The 19,079-nt window shown below is 35.6% G+C and overlaps 1 protein-coding gene across 1 annotated transcript in view; it reads right to left on the bottom strand.

The window, feature by feature from the left end:
• LOC118202887 (iripin-8-like) overlaps positions 1–8,165 on the bottom strand; it is a 52,043-nt gene extending 43,878 nt beyond the window's left edge. Inside the window, exon 1 of the mRNA XM_035375106.2 lies at positions 8,053–8,165. The gene's annotated coding sequence lies outside the window, so the exon portion shown is untranslated. The remainder of the gene's footprint in view (positions 1–8,052) is intronic.
• Between the last annotated feature and the right edge of the window lie 10,914 nt (positions 8,166–19,079).

The following is a 19,079-nucleotide window of genomic DNA, read 5'->3' as shown; positions in this document are numbered from 1 at the left end:
TATGTATAACTATATATATTCATTGAATGACCGGTTTACTACTCATCGTATATGTCCTGTTTTTACTGCTCATTATAGAAGTCGCCAAAAGTAGCCAAATCCCGTGTGCACCGGATACCAGGATTAAACCCGAGTTTTGTCACGGGATAATTTTTAGTACAGACTTTCGAGTTACTACTAACACTTTACTAATATAAACTGCGCTACTATTCCGTTTTCAGGACCGTAAAAAATCGCCAAACTATCGTTGATGCCAGTGCTGCCAAAAATAATTGCGGCAACCCTAACGCAAGAAAGGAGTATAATGGTAAATAACTATCTAAGATGATTGTTTTAATTTAGATAAAAGGTTAATTTCATATACTTTTTTATTATTCTAATTTATATAAAAAGATAAACATAACTGAATGGAAGCATAAGAGTAAATAACTATTTCAGATCATTATTATAATTTATATATAAAAAAGGCTAAACATAACTGAGTGGCTACCGAGTTATCGCTAAAAAGCATTGTTTCATCTCGTTGGTTGTTCAAACATAATTTTCTATAATGAATGATGCCTTTTCTTTGAAAAAATTCTATTGCAGACTTTCCGTCACTGGGCAATTCCCAAATTGTCAAAATCCACAGCGTTATCAAAAAAGGATTTAAAAATTAAACTAGTATTTCAATGGCGTCTTAAGAAATATAGAACTATCTAAACTCACGTAATTTGAAATCAGCGCGTACGTTAGATTTAGTGCGGTGTTAAATGGGCGCGTTTGCTAGATTTGGCGCTTTTGCGCATACATTTTCGCTGAAATTTTTTTACGGTTCTCAAAACGAAATAGTACCTAAACTGTGGTAGGGTACGAACTGCGCCGAATTTGATCGAAAATCCCCGTCCCCCTCTTTTCTAATGCACGTACTGCGCGACGTTTCCTGTCCCCCATTTCTTTCCAGGAAGATTGGGTGCTACAAAAAGTCGTTTATCGCCATTAATGGGGCATTCTGTTGAGACTGCAAGCCTTTATTTTCGTTTATCAATATTGTAAAAACTGTGCATGCAAAACAAATATTAATTTAAAATCTGGCGTGTGCTAAAGTAAAAATAAATTTCTTTTACACTCATTTTAATGTTTTATGATGCTTAAAGGAATGATGAGCCAGATCTCTTTTATTCTCTGTAAGAATTAAAAACTTTCCAAGTTGTAGATTTTAGTCGCTGATATATATATATATATATATCAGTTTTGAATAATAAAATTGATAGATTAATGATATACACAAAACTGATACATAATCAACGTATCAAATATCGGATTTGTAGCTCACCTTAAATAAGTTTGTCTAGATAAATATTAACAAATCTTTTTAGATAGCAGAATGGTTTTAACTTTCAAATTTACCATTTTAGGTAAACAGTTCTAATTTAATTATAAAAATTCTTTATTAAATCTTAAAATTGGACTTCTTAAGTCGTTCTAAATTCACCTAATATTATTGCAATATATTCCCGTATTAAACTTTCCATTTTTAATTATTGAAGTTATTTTAAGGTTTGTTACAAATTCCATATTTTAATACTAGAAACGTTTAAATATTCTGTTTTTCCACCTGGCATACATTTAATTTCTAATACACATTTAATTAATAAATTAATAATTATGAGCGTCAGCAGAATTTTAATAATTAACAAAAAAAATTTTAAAAATAAACTCCCTTATATTCATATCCTGGGATTTTCAGTTCCCTTTTAATCCATTCCTTTTTCACATATTGTTGCACTGTACTCAAGTTTTCATGCATGTAGAATTTATATACTTTTGTACTTATGCCAATTTGTATTTAAATGATAATTTTTACAAATTCTTGCATCACAACTCTAGTTAACAAAAGATGTTTCTAATACCTTGGACAAAGCTTAATCTTCAGCATGTAGCTTTTTTTCCAACCTAGTTTCAGGCTGAATTATTTGTAAAATTAATTACTTGAAATTATTTGTTAACAAAGATGGTCGCTAAATCACGCTAATAATATTTCTAACTGTTGTAATTTATAATACAACGAGTTCATGTGATTTATAATGTAATTCATTTACAATTTTTTCAGCAGTATTGAAATTAATAGCAGATACTCATAATAATATACATTTAGATTACAATGATTTAAATTACCATTGCCTTCTTCACTCATGCTTTTATGCTACATTCCTAAAATTTCATAATGGCATACAGGTAAGTTTAACTCATTCACCAAACATGTAAATCTCTAATTCAGCCCACTTTTGTTCTTACGTGTGCTGTATCTTCTATTTTCTTTGATATATTGTTCAGCCTAATTTCAAAAGGTCTTGTGGAAAAGTCACTAAACATTGGTAGTTCGATCCGAGTTTCTAGTCCCAGTGATCCCCCAGCTCTTTCTTTTTTTGTATTTATTTATTGTATAAAAATGTAGCGTAAAAATTTCAGTTCATGAAGTAAAAATACTTCAATTTATTCTTTAAAAGTATTGCAAAAATTTTTACCTTTATCTTAGCATATCTTTTTACAAATCCCTCTAATAAGAAAAAATAAGGAAAGAAATTAACTCAGTTTCGGTGATTGATACCTCGGTGGAAATTATATGTAACATTTTTCCAAAAGCGTAGAGTTTATATGAATATCAATAAATTAAAGATTATTTCTCCATATAATTTTCTTAACATGTTTATTCCAGAATTTTCTTTTCACACTGTAGCGCTTAACTTTATGAGTTTTCTATAATCATTCAATTAATGTAGCCATGGCAACTTTGCATGCCTTCTGACAAGTTGTTATATTTTTAACCACTGTATTTTAATTCCTGTTGGCTATCAGTACATTATTCACTTGTTTCACAAGTGCAACTTTTATTTTATACGCAAATCTACGTAAAATAGCATTAAAACTTCAGTTATGTGGAGCTCCTGATCGATTGCTTGTTTTAGATTGAATGAAATTAAGCTTAATGTTACTGTTAATTGGTTTGTTATTAATTTAATTGTATGTTTCGAACTAATTATAAGTTCAGACATTTCCAAGTATATTACACAAACTTTTGCATCCTAATTTTTAGTTTTTGGTTAAAAAAAATAAGCTTTTATTTATTGAGAGGCCTGATTGATTATATTAATTTGCAGTACTGTTTATCTAATTCTTTTCTTCTAGATAAATTTTAGAAATACTTCTTAGCATAATAATTTAAATTTATTTACAATTTATACGTCAGTGATCCAAACGCATAGTAATGTTGTTATAGATTTCATGCTAAGCATTTTTTTAAATTTAACTATTAATTTCTGCAAACATTAACATGATTGCTTTAATTAACGAAAAATATTTCTAGCACACTTTAACACACTTTGATATGGAATAATTTTTTGCACTCTATTAAATTTTCCAGTCTAGTTCAGACATCTTGACTATTATTGATGTAATTTATTAAAAATATAATTTGTATGCTTTATAATTATTTGAATTATATTATTATCATAAATGAAAGATGTTTGTAATGCTAATATGTATCTTTACCAATAAATACCTTTTATTTTCTTTGTTAGCTCTAGCATTTATTACTGTTATTCAAATAATTAGCCTGCTTGTTAGATATTTTTTACTTGTTCTTGTGATATGTAATTCTATTTATTTTTATTTTCCTCTTGGCTACAATTGGCACGAAAAGTTAAATTGTAACCCTGTAGGCAGCAGGGGGGAAGAAATTGTGATTGGCGCAGTTGGACTATAGCTCGACCCGGGGGGATTTTCATTAGCGCAGTTGGAGTACACCCCTAAACTGTATATGAGCTCAGCCGTTGATGGGCCTAAATGCATAAATTAATGGAAAAAGCGCTTGGTAATTACTTCTTTTAAGAGAAGTTTGGTTGACAACATTTAAAGGAAAGTTACTTTCAGCTCACAAATGAAAACATTACGAAAATACCCGGTTTTCTGTTTGTTTTGGCGCCAGGTTATCTCTGCTCGCAACTTTTAATTTTAAAGTTTTATTTCTGAGAAGCTAAATGGTTTATTTTGAAGGGATTATATTTCGAAACTATTTTGTAAGCGGGAATTAACCTAGAAAAATCGCGAACGCATCATAAGCAAACTAAACTCGAGGAACACGTAGAAGCTGAAACACTTTTGCAATTTAGTTTTAGTGTAAAATAAAAGATGCTCATACCTTAACGGATAAGCAGTGCCTAACTTTGGCGACAATTAGATAATTAGTTTTTTTGTATTTCAGAGGGATGTTTTACTACGTTGTAAAAACTGCTGCTTATACGCGTTCTTAAAACTGGCGATGTTGTGTGTTTCCTCTAGCGATTCATTTGGGTTACGGTGCCAAAGTTAGCAACTATTTCCTTCTTTTTGGCGAAATTTTAGCTTTTACTTCGTTAACATACAAATACCAAGTTAACTTTTCACTTTATTTTTTAATTAAAATGTTATAAAACACAATTTTTCAGAATCATATTTATTTGTAGACCTTGTAATTAGTATACCACGAGTTCAGACTAATCACGCTTAGGTTCGGTTTATGAAATTTGAAAATTAAATTATGAGAAAATTTGCAGAAGCCTCCAGGGCTATCTGCCTAAGGAAAGGATGCCCTCGTGGAGAAATTTCTAAGGGCAACTGGCTCCTAAGCACGTTACACATGGGAAAAACCAAGCAAACGCCCATCCATCCAGGCCGTTTTCGAATCTCGGACCGAACTACTATTGTTCAGCGACTTTGCCATTCAGCCGCTCGTGCGTCCAATTATCCTTAGGACTCATGCCGAAAGGCATGCCTTCGAGACTGCGGCGGAAAATTCGCGTTACCTGCATTAAAAATAATTATGGGGGTGCTGGTACTTAGGAAAAGCACCCATACAACCAACCTGTAAGAATTGGAGGCTCCCTTCAGCCCACCTGGACACGAGTGTCCCCATAGCTCAAAAGAAGGGGCCCCGTATCTCTACAAACGAGGGCAGCCAGTAACCGAGCCACCCCCAAACAACAAACAAAAATACTAAATCAAAAATAAGTAAGTACATCTAATACAAAATTACAGACCAACAAACAAAAATCCATAAACACAAATTCACAATATAGAACACCACAGATATCTAAAACCCATATAAATACAAAATTCAATTTTGACAGGAGATTCCTACCAGCGCCCTATTTTCATTGATAAACTTCTTTAGAGCAATAGAATATGATTTAAAAACTGTAAAATTAATTACACTTGCATTAAACTCAGTAATGTTAAAAATCAACCAACCTGTATCATATAGGGCAGGGGTTCGTAACCTTATTCTCCGTCTGGACACATCTGACAAACAGGAAATGCGCAGTAAAAAAAGTATAACGATTCTTAATATTTCTTTATTTTATTGCAATCATAAGCATCATAAACAATACCCTACATTAAAAAGGTAACAAAAATTCAAAATAGTTGCATTTAATGCAATTTTTGACGTGCACATAGCGGACAGTCGCGGACGCACAAAAATAGCTTGACGGGGTTAAGAACCCGTTATAGTGTGTGTGTATTTAATTATGGCAAAGCACACTAGGGCTATCTGCCTAAGGGGAGGGATGCCTTCGTGGAGGACTTTCTAAGGGAAACCGGCTCGTATACACGTTACACATGAGGAAAACCACGAAAACACCCATGCAGCCAGCCCGTTCGCGGGCTTCGAACCTCGGACTGAACTACCAGTGTTCAGCGACTTTACCGCTCGGCCGCTGGTGGGCCCCGTTATAGTATGCTCTATAGTTTCAATCACAGGTTGATCAATAGACCACTAAAATATCTTGCAATTTTAACTTAACTACAGCATTAGAATCAGTACCGTGTCGGTATTTAATTCAAAGAATTTTAAGAAAATTATTTCTGTTCTGGAACTAGCGGATAAATGTCCATATAGTTCGAGTGGTTTATGGTACACATGGCTTATAGTACGAGTTTTGCTCCGGAATAGTTTTTACTAGTGCCTACGTTTGAGTTACTACTACTGTTATTGTACTAATATAGATTTACTAATATAGACTGCATATGAAACCATTAGGGGGTTTGAATTGGTTTATGTGATTACGACAAAGCCTCGATGGCTATCTGCCTAAGGAATGGGTTGCCCTCGTGGAGGACTTTCTAAAGGAAACCGGCTCCTATACACATTACACATGAGGAAAACCACGAAAACGCTCATGCAGCCAACGGTTTCCGGGATTCAAACCTCGCACCGAACTACCAGTGTTCAGTAACTTTACCGCTCGGCCGCTGATGGGCGAAACCATTCGAGTTTCCTTTGATAATATAGATGAAATTTTTTCCCTAACTTACTTAGATCTCTTATTTCAATGTTAGGCTAATGTGTTAAGAAGATAGACCAGATTAAACACGATCATCTTTTCGTCCCCCCTACCGACTATCCAACCTTTTCAAAAGCTTTTCACTCAGGGGCCACCCCCACAAGTTGTTAAACAAAAGCTCCCCACCACCAAGCCTTCAACTTTATGTGCACACGTCAATCTTCTTTAGAACTTACCTTACCGGTGTGCTAGCAGAGTACCAACTGTGTCAACTCAAAGTGCCTTCGAATGCCTACATCACCTTCCAACCTATTGCAATGAATGGTTGCACGTAATAATTGCACCGCACGTATACATCATGCACCAACTCCGACTATACCTAAGCACTAGTGCACACATCAGTGAAGATCAGTACCTACACCGTACTTGTTCACAGTCATAGTAACTGTGCAAACATTGCGACTGTGTACTGAAATTACTGTGCCTAACATAGTGTCTGCGCTGTAGTGACTGTACCAACCTATAGCAATTGCATTAAAACTTAGTGACTGTGCCAAACTCCAAATTTAGTGCTATTAGTACCACAGTGTACACTAAACTTTAGTGTAGCCTGAACTCTTGCAAATTTGAACTATAGTGCAGACTGTACTTTCAGCGAACTCTAACTCCTGGCACCATAACTCGACATCCGGTACTAATAGCTTCATCTCTGTGTTTAAGTGCTCACAGCACATTTGCAACCCCAAGGATACCAGCAATACACATATGACTTTATAAGTATTTATTACTCTTGTTTTTACTCTTGTATCTTACATATGTGTCTCTCTTCATATTTATCTTAATATCAATGCATCCTTATGTTCGTATCTGTTAGAATTTGTTTGTTTTTGCCTGTATATGTATCTATTCTTGTATTTGTTTCGTATATTTTTATGTATCTGTGTTATTCCAACAGCCATGCACACCCACAAAGTTATTGTCACGCAACCATTGTCAAACAATAATCCTCAGGCCCTGTTTGGTCATGTATTGATCTTTAGATCTGTATTATAAACTCCCGAGGCAGCCTCACGGGGCCCCAGGGAGTTGTTATTCCTAGATAGGGGAGGGCGTGGGACACACGCCTGTTTACCTATGTTAAACACCAGGCGTCCCCGTCCTCCGTCACCTGTCACCTGTGTTAAGAAGATAAGTGTTAATTATACCTTTCTACTACGCACATATGACCGACAGAACTGGTATCAGTAGGTAATTCAGCGAAGTTAAACTTTTTTTAAATATTCTGTGAAATTAGGCGTGAAAAAATCAGTCAAGGAAATTTGGGCGCTACAGGTCTAATAGCTCTGCAGAAACGGCGGACAGACATTTACACGAATGAAAAATAATTGTTCCTAACAGCTTAAGGATATAATTAAGTATGAATTTCAATAATGGAAGTTACAATTTTGGAAATATATACGAGTGAACATTCGCACTATAGTGCTTAAGCATTACGAAATGAAATGACAGCATTTTAAAATCTAATTCAAAATTATTTTGAAACAATACTTAACGTAAATTAAACTCATAAAATGAAATTACGGTATTCTTAAAATCATCACCCGTACAGTACTACTACAGCATTACAGTATTACAAACTCGTACAGCACTACAAAATAAATTTATAACAGTAATTTCAAATCTATTCCAAAATTACTGAGAAGGGATCTTTAACATAGAAGAATAAATATTTAAAATGAAACTGAATTACCTTTTTCCGCAGAAGTACTACATAAGAATTAATACTATTTAATTGGCTCCTTGAGAAGCCGGAACGTACGATTATGTCGGCAAATATCTGCACAACGTGAACGAGAAAAGATTAAATATTTAGTGATGCGCTGCTGAGCCGATTCGCTGCGGGTAAAGTTAAAAAAATTTGCATGTAGTTTGAGAAATTAAAAATAAGTTAATTTAAGTGACAAAATTTGCTAAAGATTTATTTTAATATTAATAATATGCGTGCTTAGAGGAAGTAATTTTAAGCACATTTCAGCATATTTATTTTAGATAGAGACAGATTTCATAGCGCCAGGTATAATCATATATTTTTAGAATATTGTACGCAATTTAATATTTTTTTTTAATATTTTTCATGGAAAGAATTTTAACTATGTTTTGCAATAAAACTGCAGTATATATAAAATATAGTACAATGTTAATATAGGAAAAACAACACTTCAAAAAATTATCGACTAGAAATATTTGTTACTGTAACATATTAAGGGTCGTCCCCACTGGGTTTTATCTGAGCTAACGTAAACTGACGTAGCCGACCCATCTCCAAAACCAGTTTTTCCCATAGGGTAGCAAATTGAAAAATCTGCACTGTATGCATAACGGAGCTAGTCGACACATGGAACTGACTCCTTTAGCTCAGATAAACCCCAGTGGGAACGGCCCTTTAAAGATGGAAATATCATGAAGACATTTTTAATTTCTTAAATTTTTCTGTATGTTTTAGAGAGAACTATTTCTTTTTATCCCAGAGATTTTATTACAGTATCTTAAATGTTAATTGTGCATTAGAATTAATCTAACTTATTTCTGATTGAAAGAATAATACAGGGTGTCCACAAAGTAACAACTTGTTGCTTGGGAATGGAATAACTTCCACTGAAGAGCCAAAACATAATGATCACCGATTCAAAACCGTGCTGATCGATTGTTACATGCAAAATAGCTGCAACTCGCCTTGGAAAGGATGCCACAAGTTCCTGGTGGATGACTAGAGACAGGTTGTACCAAATGTTTACGCGGCGGTCAGTCAAAGTCGAGATTTTCCGACATGGTGGTGTCTGAGTTGCCTTTCCATGACATCCCAAATGCGCTCGATAGGGTTAAGATCCAGGGAGTTAGGTGGTCAAGACACTAATTGAAATTTGTCCATATGCTCCTCGAACCATTCGATCACAATTCGGACTTTGTGACCTGAGGCATTGTCCTGCTGGATGATTCCATTTCCAGTTGAGATGACAGACGTCATGTAAGAGGGGGCAACTGATCCGCAATTATGTTCAGATAGCCTGTAGATTTCTTTGTATGTTCTACCAAAACTAAGGGTCTCAGATTCGTACCCCAAAGAACAATACCACCACTATCAGCCAGCGTATGATCTACTGTACAGGGGGGAGCAACTGTTCGCCTGTAAGACGACGCACCCTGACACGACCATCGAGGTGATTGAATGAGAAATCGTGATTTATCAGACCACGCAACTATCTTCCACTTATCGATGGTCCAGTCTCGATGTTCTCGGGCCCCTTATTAGCGTAGTTGACAATTACGCTTTGCCAGCAGAGGCACACGAGTGGAACGTCTGATGTACAGTCCCATACATAACACTGTCCGGTGAACAGTGTTCCGAAACACTTGCACTTGAACCTGCATTCTATTGGGCTGTTAGCTGAGCCACTGTCTGTCACCGATTTTGCTGTACCATGCGGGATGTTCTCGGACGTTCGTTTTCTTTGATGACGCTTGGACGTCCAACACCTTGGCGTGTACTACCTGTTTTACCGTCATTTAACCGCTTTGCATAAATACTAACAACGGCAGATCGTGAGCAACCTACCAGTCGTGCTGCTTCAGAGATACTCGTTCCGAGTCTTCGAGTCATATCTCCTCTATCAAATCCGCTTAGATCAGCAGTCTCTACCATCACTCCCAAAAGTTAAGTGCAAGAATGATTCTTCGCTGACTGACCGACTGATATGATATGACCGGGTACCACACAAAGTACAGTTTCTCCAGCTCGATGAATGTTTCCCTCATGGGCGCATCACATGAATCAGTCTGCGCATGGCATCCCGGAGGGAACGGAGGAGGTTAGGTAGAACAGGGATAAAGACATCGCGCGATCAACAATCAAGAGCTATCATGGACAGTAAAGTCGAGGTGAATGTATCATCCTAACATGCGAAAGTTCAAAGACAAATGCAATAATTTTATTTTAATATTCAGTACAAGGGAATAGCAAATTAAATATAATACAAATACATAAACAGATAAAAATACAATTTAGGTACAATATTTAGAATATATACAATATGTACAAGATATTGCACGTCCTGGGAGTCAAGTAGGGAAATTCGAGTCATTTGTGAGGTGGGCCGCAAGAGATCTTTTGTCACTATCTTCGTCCAAAATAATATAATTTATTGAGATTTGAGAGGTGCGAGCATTTAACTGCTTTGTCAAAGAAGGTTTTATTTAAGCTGTGCAGATGCTCCTCCAAGGTGGTGACTCTTAAATCTTTATGCAACATGGCGTTACTAACGCAAAAAATGTGCATTAATTTATCATCCTTAGGACCCTATTCTATATAAGCTGCAGCTTCTGTAATTCTTTCTTTTTAATAGTACACCATGTTGGTGAGGCATAATTCATGACTGGTCATTATGTAGACAAGTCTTTTTCTCCTGAGATCTAAGTTAAAAAATTTGTTCAGTAGGGGCTTTAAACTGTTGATTATACAAAATGATTTTTTCCGCACATTAATTATATGATCTTTCCATGTGAGGTTTCCGTTTAGGACTACTCCAAGATATTTTGCCTTGGTAACCTGAGGGACAGCTTCGTAAAACAAGTATAGTTTTTTTTAAGTGGTGTCTGTGTGTACTTTCTGTGAGTTATTAACAACTGGGATCCAATTGTCAAATCCACGTGGTGACGAATTATTGTCCACCACCTTTTAGTTTGGACGCCACCGTAGAGACATTAGGATTTTTTAAAGCAGAGAACATGAAAAATGTACAATGCCCTCTCCAGGACTCGAACCTGGGCCTCTGGAAAACGCGCCGAGTGTGCAACCGCTACACCACGAAGGCATGCTGTAAGGAGGGGAATATAGCTTAAACTTAAAATAGCATTGTACTCTGTATAAATGTAAAGGAATCGTGATATTATAATCGTCGAATGAATGACTATTCTCTTTTATCGGAAACTTCAAATTTATATACTTTTCTTTCCACTGGAGCATCAATTTGGGAACACACCAGAAAGAAAGAAACTGCCTTTCTTGGATACTTAAAGTTTTCAGTGCCTAAACAGAATATCAAAACACTAAAATTATTAGAAACAAAATATTAAATTTAAGTTACAGGCTTTTGAGGTAACCGCAAGGATAAAAGTCAAGCTACAAATCTTGTAATTGGATGGCCAAAACAGTAACGAGTGGTGTAATTGTGATGACAAAAGTTTCCCAAAAGATGGCAGATAATTTGGGAAAAGAAGCAGCAAATGGTACTATAACAGCAATAACCTATTTACCAAATCCAATATCACTTTTAAAATCAAGACTTGATTTTACAATGGAAACTCATGTGGTCACAAGATAATACGGGCAGGCGAACTTTTATGTTTCTACCAAAACCAACACGAAATTTAGTTACAGCAAATAATGCAATAACATATCTTCTAACAGCACATGGACACTTCATTTCATATCTTTTCCGTTTCGGCTTGTATCATACAGACAACTGCATATGCTTAGCTTTCCTTTAATATTCTTCACGAGCTGCACTGCACGAGGAATAAACAATTTAAATTACAATTCTACTAACATCAGCTATTTAAATGCCAAATCCGTAACAATATTAATTACTTTGTATGTCACTGATTTTAATTATTTAATGTTTTTAATTATTAACTATTATTTTTAATTATTTTAGTATAGTAATTTAATGAAAAACTTTTACATAATTGTACGATTTTTAAAAATACCTCCACGAGCGGGATCTCTTGCATGGGGAAGAAAGAGCGTTACCTCTAAGCTACCCCTTAGTCTTATCAAACTTATTATTTCACCTTGTCCTCCCTCTTTGTGCATTTCACAATGTGCACAATGATGTCACTACGAAGGATTGCGCATGCGCAAACATGCTTTGACATGACAACTGTTTCACATCATTTCAGATCCGCGATAGCGATTAAGGATCAAGGAAGTTCAAGTTACGGAGTTCTTGGGCATGAGCGCCTTTACCTCCACATCATCAAAAGAGGGGATTTTCTAATACAGTAAAAATTTTGATAAGCCGGAAAAACCTTTCCTAAGTGGCTTCACACTGAGAAAAAAGTTAAAAACTCAGAAGGTCTAATTTTGCCCCAAAATAAAAGCCAGAATAATTTAGATAGGGGCAGTCACCACTCACAAAAAATGTTGACTAGAAAGTAAAAACAGGTGTTTCCTTGATGCTTGATCTTTCTTTGCGAGCGTCAACATCCCGGAGGCGTAATGGCGGACCGCACATTGAGTTGAACAGTGTTAAACGAATGTCGCATACTGCGCATGCCCAGAAAACAATTTGGCGTAATTACTATGTTGGCACGATTTGAAAAGAAGATAAATACGGTATATGGTAAATGTATCGCCATCTAATTGTAAACAAATCTGGCGTTTAAATCTTCGTAGAGTATAATGTAAATGTAAATTAATTACTGTGTTAAAATACTATTTTTTGCTATACTGCTCAAACCACTAGAAAGCTGAAATTATTGCGAAGTAATGTGAAGCAGTGTTTACATTCAAAATGTAAAATATAATACTTATGAAATTCTGCACATTCCTTTGGAACTGTACAAATTTTCGTTCAGAAAAGGACTGAAATTTAGGATATATTAGTTGAAAATTTATTCATTATACTTTTAAGCAATAAAAACAATTCAGGATTTACCATACGTTCCATTCATGCATACATAAAGAAACACTGAGGAATATAACAAGTGCTTGCAAATAACACTGAAGAAATTTTACAATTCTTTAATGTTAGTTATTAATTTCTTTGAAATGAGAAAATAAAAGCGCGAATATACGCTTACAACTACTGAATTGTAATATGTAAACAAATTACACTTAAATAACGAATTATTACGAACATATGTTAACAAATATTAAATGCACTGTTATTGACAAATTAAAATGAAACATATATTAGAAAAATAAGCAAGTGCAATCGGCATGGACGATAGAATAACTAATAAGCAAAGTTCCACAACATTGCAGTTTTAAACATCACTCGAACACACTCGACAACCATGGAGATCACGAATAAGCTAACGTAGGGTTGCTTAGTCGCCAATATTTCTCCCCGCGCCAAAGGTTACACCATCAAGCATGCGCAGTAAGCGAAATTCGCTTAACACTGTTCAACTCAATGTGCGGTCTGCCATTACGCATCCCGGAGAGTGAAGAATACGTACGGGAAAAGTCAATGATCTTGCCCTGCGGGCGCTTCTAAGGAGGAATTAGGAGGGGAACGCGCTTACGCGTCGAAAACGTTGTAGTATCAGTTGGTCAGCTGACGAGGAAGAAGGAGCATTTTTCGCCCGCTATTCTTGCGGTCTTTAAAGCCAAAGGACTGACACTTAAGGGGTGTTAAAAGCAAGTAAAAGTCCCTTTCAAAAGGGCTGAAAGAGCTATTGAGAGTAAAGAAATAGTCAATTTACTATAGATTAAAAAAGTTAGATGCAGTCGCATGAGACTGTGAAGTTTCTTCTTAAGGCAGCAAGAAAATGTTCCTCCGGTCAATGACCTAAGCATTCAAGACTCGAGAGGCGGGAAGGGAAAGGAACGAGAGCTAATTATTCCCATGGGTATCCGTGAGTACATACCTCGCCCGTTTAAAGGGATTTGCAGCATAATCCGGTTTGAGAACCGATCTCGGTCTCTTCCTAGATGAGGCGACTGCAGGATCATATACAGGTAGCATATGCAGCACAGGATTGGCAACATGTTGAATACTTTTGAAAGAGTTTTCCGATAGTCGCTGTGTAAAGCGATTGATGGGCATAATTTTGAGATCATTATGAATTTCTTCGTTCCTTATATACCACGGAGCTTTAAGTATTTGCCAAAGCATTTTAGATTGAAAGATTTGGACATGTTTTCTGTTAGTCAGCGCTGAGGGGCATCAAATAGGGCATGCATAAGTCAGAACAGGCCTTATAATAGACTTGTAGAGCAAAATGTTGTCGTCAGTTGACAGGTCGCTATTTAAAGCGAAGACGTGGGATACTTCGTGACGTGTGATATCTAAACGTGGGATATTTCTTTGGATGAACAGAGTGGCAGCATATTTTGCGACATTGATTTTGATTTCATACAAACCGAGCCAGAGTTCTAAGGCTGAAAGGTAACTCTGTAATGCAGAGATTACCCTGGAGGTGATGGAATGTTGTGCGATGATGTCTGTATCGTCCGCATATAATGCTAGATAGATACCAGGAACATTAGGAATGTCATTAACGAAAAGATTGAAGACTGAGGGCCCAATGAGGCTGCCCTGAGGACATCCAGCATAGATCGGGCGGGGAGTGGAGAATTCGTGGTTAATTCTTACGCGGAAATTTCGTCCGGTCAAGTACGAATTAATAATTTTAATGAAATGAGCCGAAAAACCAAGCCGCATGAGCTTGTAAATAAGTCCGTCATGCCAAACCCTATCAAAGGCTTTGGCCACGTCAAGATAAACGATACCAGTTTTCTTTCGCTTACGAAAGCCTTCGTGAATGAACTCCACTACACGTAACAACTGGTATACAGTGGACTGTTTAGGTCGAAAGCCGAATTGCCCGGGGATGATTAAATTTTGAGTTCGACAGAATTCATTCAGGCGATTAAGTAAGACAAATTCATATATCTTTGAGAGAGATGAAAGCAGACTAATTGGTCTGTAGTTGACGGGTAAATTTAGATTTTGCCCCGGTTTTGGAATGGGGACGACTGCTGCAGTTTTCCAACAGTCGGGAAAATAGCTTCTCCTGAACATTAAATTAATAAGGACCGTAATCCAGACAATAAACATTACGGGGAACTTTTGATCATGCGGTTCGAAATAGAATCTATGCCGGAAGCCTTGTCAGGTTTAATTTTGTCAATATAAACCATGACTTCAGTTGGATCAGTTGGCCTGAGTTCAGGCGTGAAAGGGTGTGATAAAAGTCTTCAACCCGTGAATGGATGCACCTCTGTGTAACCGGGAGGTAACAGTAGGAGTCGTTGTTGGGTGTGAATTGAGTAACAAGGCTGTCAGCAATAGCTTCGGCCTTTTCTGAATCTGTATAGGCCATCTGTGCGCCATCGGTCGTTTCAAAGGGCGGAATGAGCTTGTAACGTTTGCGTAGTCGGGCGGCTGCACGCCAAATCGATTTGTTTTCGGTCGTTAAGGTCTCAATGTGATTTTTCCACTCCGCTTGTTTTAATAAGCGGGTTTCAGTCCTTATCTCGTTTTGTATCTTGCGAAATTGGGCGTGGAGACTGAGATCGCGTGACTTTTGCCAAATTCTTCGCAAGTAGTTTCGCTGCTTAATTTTGAATTTAGTCTCAGGTAGGAGTCTGGCACCAGGATGTTGAAAAGATTTTGAAGCCGCAGCTCTTCCTTCTTTGAGTAAAAACTCCGGATTTTTAATCTGCCTGTCAAAGTCCGCATTGCTGGAAATTTGGATGGAGGGAGTGCAGTTTTTTCCAAAATAAATCGAAAATCGTCCCAATTTGTTGAGACACGCTCCTGTAATTTTGAGAAACGATTTTGAACATCTAAGGTTATCAAAATAAAGTAGTAATTAGAGTCTAAGTCTTGTATCACTTGAATTTCGTGTCTAAAGAAAATATTATAGAAAACAGCCAGATTCAAGTACTGCGGGGGACCCTCTTACAGGGTAGGAGGGTAGGAGCTATGATCTGTACATGGTTACTCTGTCACCATGAGTTTAGACTAATGCCATACCTGTTCCTGTCAGAACAAAACCATGCGGCATGACGTGAATTTAGATAGCCAGCAATGACCAAGTGATTTGAAATATTGAAAAGTTTGTCAAAGTCACTGACAGGGAAAGAAGGCCTTCCACGTGCAGTTGATTGTGGAGGTAAATAGGCTGAAGCAATTGTCAGTGGGGGAGAATTTTGAAGGAAAATTTGGATCCTAGTAGCTTCCAAAATATTTAAATCAGGGGACGGTATCATGTGATGTTTGATCGAATGTTTCACATAGATACAAGTGCCACCACTCGGAGTTCTGCCTTGTGACACCCTGCCCGTCGAGTAAATGTCATAATTCCCAATTTTGAGAGTATTCCCCGATTTAAAGTGGACTAAAATACGTCAAGATCGTGCTCTACCACAAAGTCTCTTACTTCGTGGATCTTATTTCGAAGTCCATTAGCATTCCAGGAGCCAATGGTTGGTTCTGAGTTGGTAATTGAACTATTTCTGACACAATTGAATGTTAGGCAGTTATAAACGTTTCCTGACTGAAAAACAGAAGACATGGAACTAATGAAGGTAGAAATCTGATGAGGGCATTTTATTTATATGAGAGCTCATTAGAGCGTTTGCCTGCCTAAGCTTTGACATAGCTCGTTTGAAGGCTTGGAGCAGAATATGCTTATCTACCGTGGAATCACGACAGCATTTTGAGCGATTGTGAGTTCTTGGAAGAAATTTCTTTTTTTCTCTCTCTCCTTCTGAAACCGGGCAATGATCAAAAGTGATTCTTGGGGGTCTAGACGCTTGTCCTATTGCAACGATAAGAACTCGGGATAGTAAACTAAGATTAAACCTAAATGTAAAAAATTAAAAATGTACACATGTAAAAAATTAAAAATTCAACTTAAAACCTACATATTTTGTTTCGTTCATTTGTATTTAATAATAAAATAAAAAACCTGTTATGATTTTTTTTGCAATTTTTTCAAAAAAATTTGGAACGGACCGTAAACCAGACAAGGAATAAGGACCGTAAACCAGACAATAAACATTACGGTTTATTGTCTGGTTTACGGTCCTTATTCCTTGTCTGGTTTACGGTGAACTACATTACCTAATGTTTTTGATTTAGTAATTAAACAAAAGCTTATTTAATATAATAAATTTATGAATTTTCGACAATTTCGGATTCTTTGGCATTCTAAATTTCTAACTACTACGTTTTCTGTACTATTTAAGAATTTCAGAAATTCTTTTCATGTATGTTTTAAAATATTACACAATATTACACAATATTTTAAACAATATAAATCTAAAAACAGATTACTTAAATTATTATTCTTAGTCGTAATTCTCAAAAGATTGCAAATAATTATTTTATTTACAAATTATGTGGCATAATGAAGTAAGTGCATAACAATGTATGCAATGTTCTTTACAGCTTTCTTTTAGAAATAACTAAAAGTTATGTAAGAAACAGAATGCCTAGCGTTGGAGGGAGACTCGATCATATGGGTTTAATCTAAACAAAAATGCAAATTTTTCAGCGAACAAAACGTTAAGACACAATAACGTACAAACAGACTTATATTTAAACTTAACCATTTAACAATATTACACAAAGCAAATATATCCATAACAGCAAAGTGAAAACAATATTTAAAACTTATCGTATGATAGATTCATCATTTCACAATTTTAACTCAATATAAGAAATAATATTTTTAATTTAAAACAATAATTTGAATTTAAATAAAAATAGATTTCAGGCAATGTTTTATCTGCAAAGATAAGAGTTAACGATTGATAAACTATAGAATGCGATTTTGCGCTTTTTATGTTTTTGTCGATACCCTGAGGAATTCATTAATTTGAATATAAAGTCCGAAATCCGGACGTCCATTACCCGGAATGATCTAAAATCCGGACCTCAAAGCCACAATTTTTTTAGCTATGCTTTACGGATGCGCATTGATTTTTCTTTCCATAATAAAACGCGTGGAGATTTCACTTAGAAATTCCGATTCTGAATTTCACTTAGGCACTAAATAAAATACATCGTTGTGAAAAAACAATAATGTAAGCATAAATTTGTAAGATTAATAATTTATCTCCCCAGCTGAGTGTCTGCTTGGCATTACATCTAAAAACGAAACATTCATCTATTTTATAACTCTGACGCTGACCTAGCGAGTCATTATTTATTATATTTTGCTTTCAACACCACATGTTTATCAATATATGACAGCTTCAGTAATAACTCATGCAGTGATGTCTAAACTCTTTTTTATACACTGACTACCAATAAGTATTTGGACACCTGTGATAGAAAAGAAAAACTAACTTTATTCAAAATCAATAGTTGGTAGAGCCTCCACGAGAGGTAATTACAGCGTGAACCCTCCGGGGCATACTTTCCACAAGTCTTTGTATGACAGCTAGTGGTATTTTCCTCCACTCGGCTCGGTCCAGGTTGGAATGCGATTTTTAATAACATATTTTCATTAATAAAATACTGGTAATGACTAATTTAATGAAATAATAATAATAATATTTATTACCATTAGATGATTAGAATGAGATTCAATACAATTAGATTTTGAGATGAACTTACAGCAATAATAAAGCTTTACATAATAATAACAGAGATTTAAATCTGCTTTTTTCGATAATTTTGTTATTATAATATAAAAATCAAAATCCGAGATACATTGGTTGCGTTTAATCATTTAACTTTAACAAATATTAAATTGGACTATCAGGCAAAGAAGGTATATCTTTAACGAGAATTTTTCTTTGTAAAATTGGCTTTTGTTTATGTTAGCAGAGATGCAATCATCAAAAGAATTTTGAGAACATTTTTCTTTTCATAAGTAGAAATTTCGTCTAAAACCATCGTTATATCCAAAGGTTGAAGTCTATTTCATTTTCAACGAATATTCTATTTGCACATAATATATTTTCTAATTTATTTTAGAAAGAGTAATCTTTCACGTTTTCAAAAGAATAAGAAAATCCTCAAGTGCGGAAAAGAA

Source organism: Stegodyphus dumicola, chromosome 11 (genome assembly GCF_044657685.1).
Source record: "Stegodyphus dumicola isolate Sdum_Otavi_A_Nest chromosome 11, ASM4465768v1".
Classification (NCBI taxonomy): domain Eukaryota; kingdom Metazoa; phylum Arthropoda; class Arachnida; order Araneae; family Eresidae; genus Stegodyphus; species Stegodyphus dumicola.
This window is presented reverse-complemented; position numbering and strand designations above follow the sequence as displayed.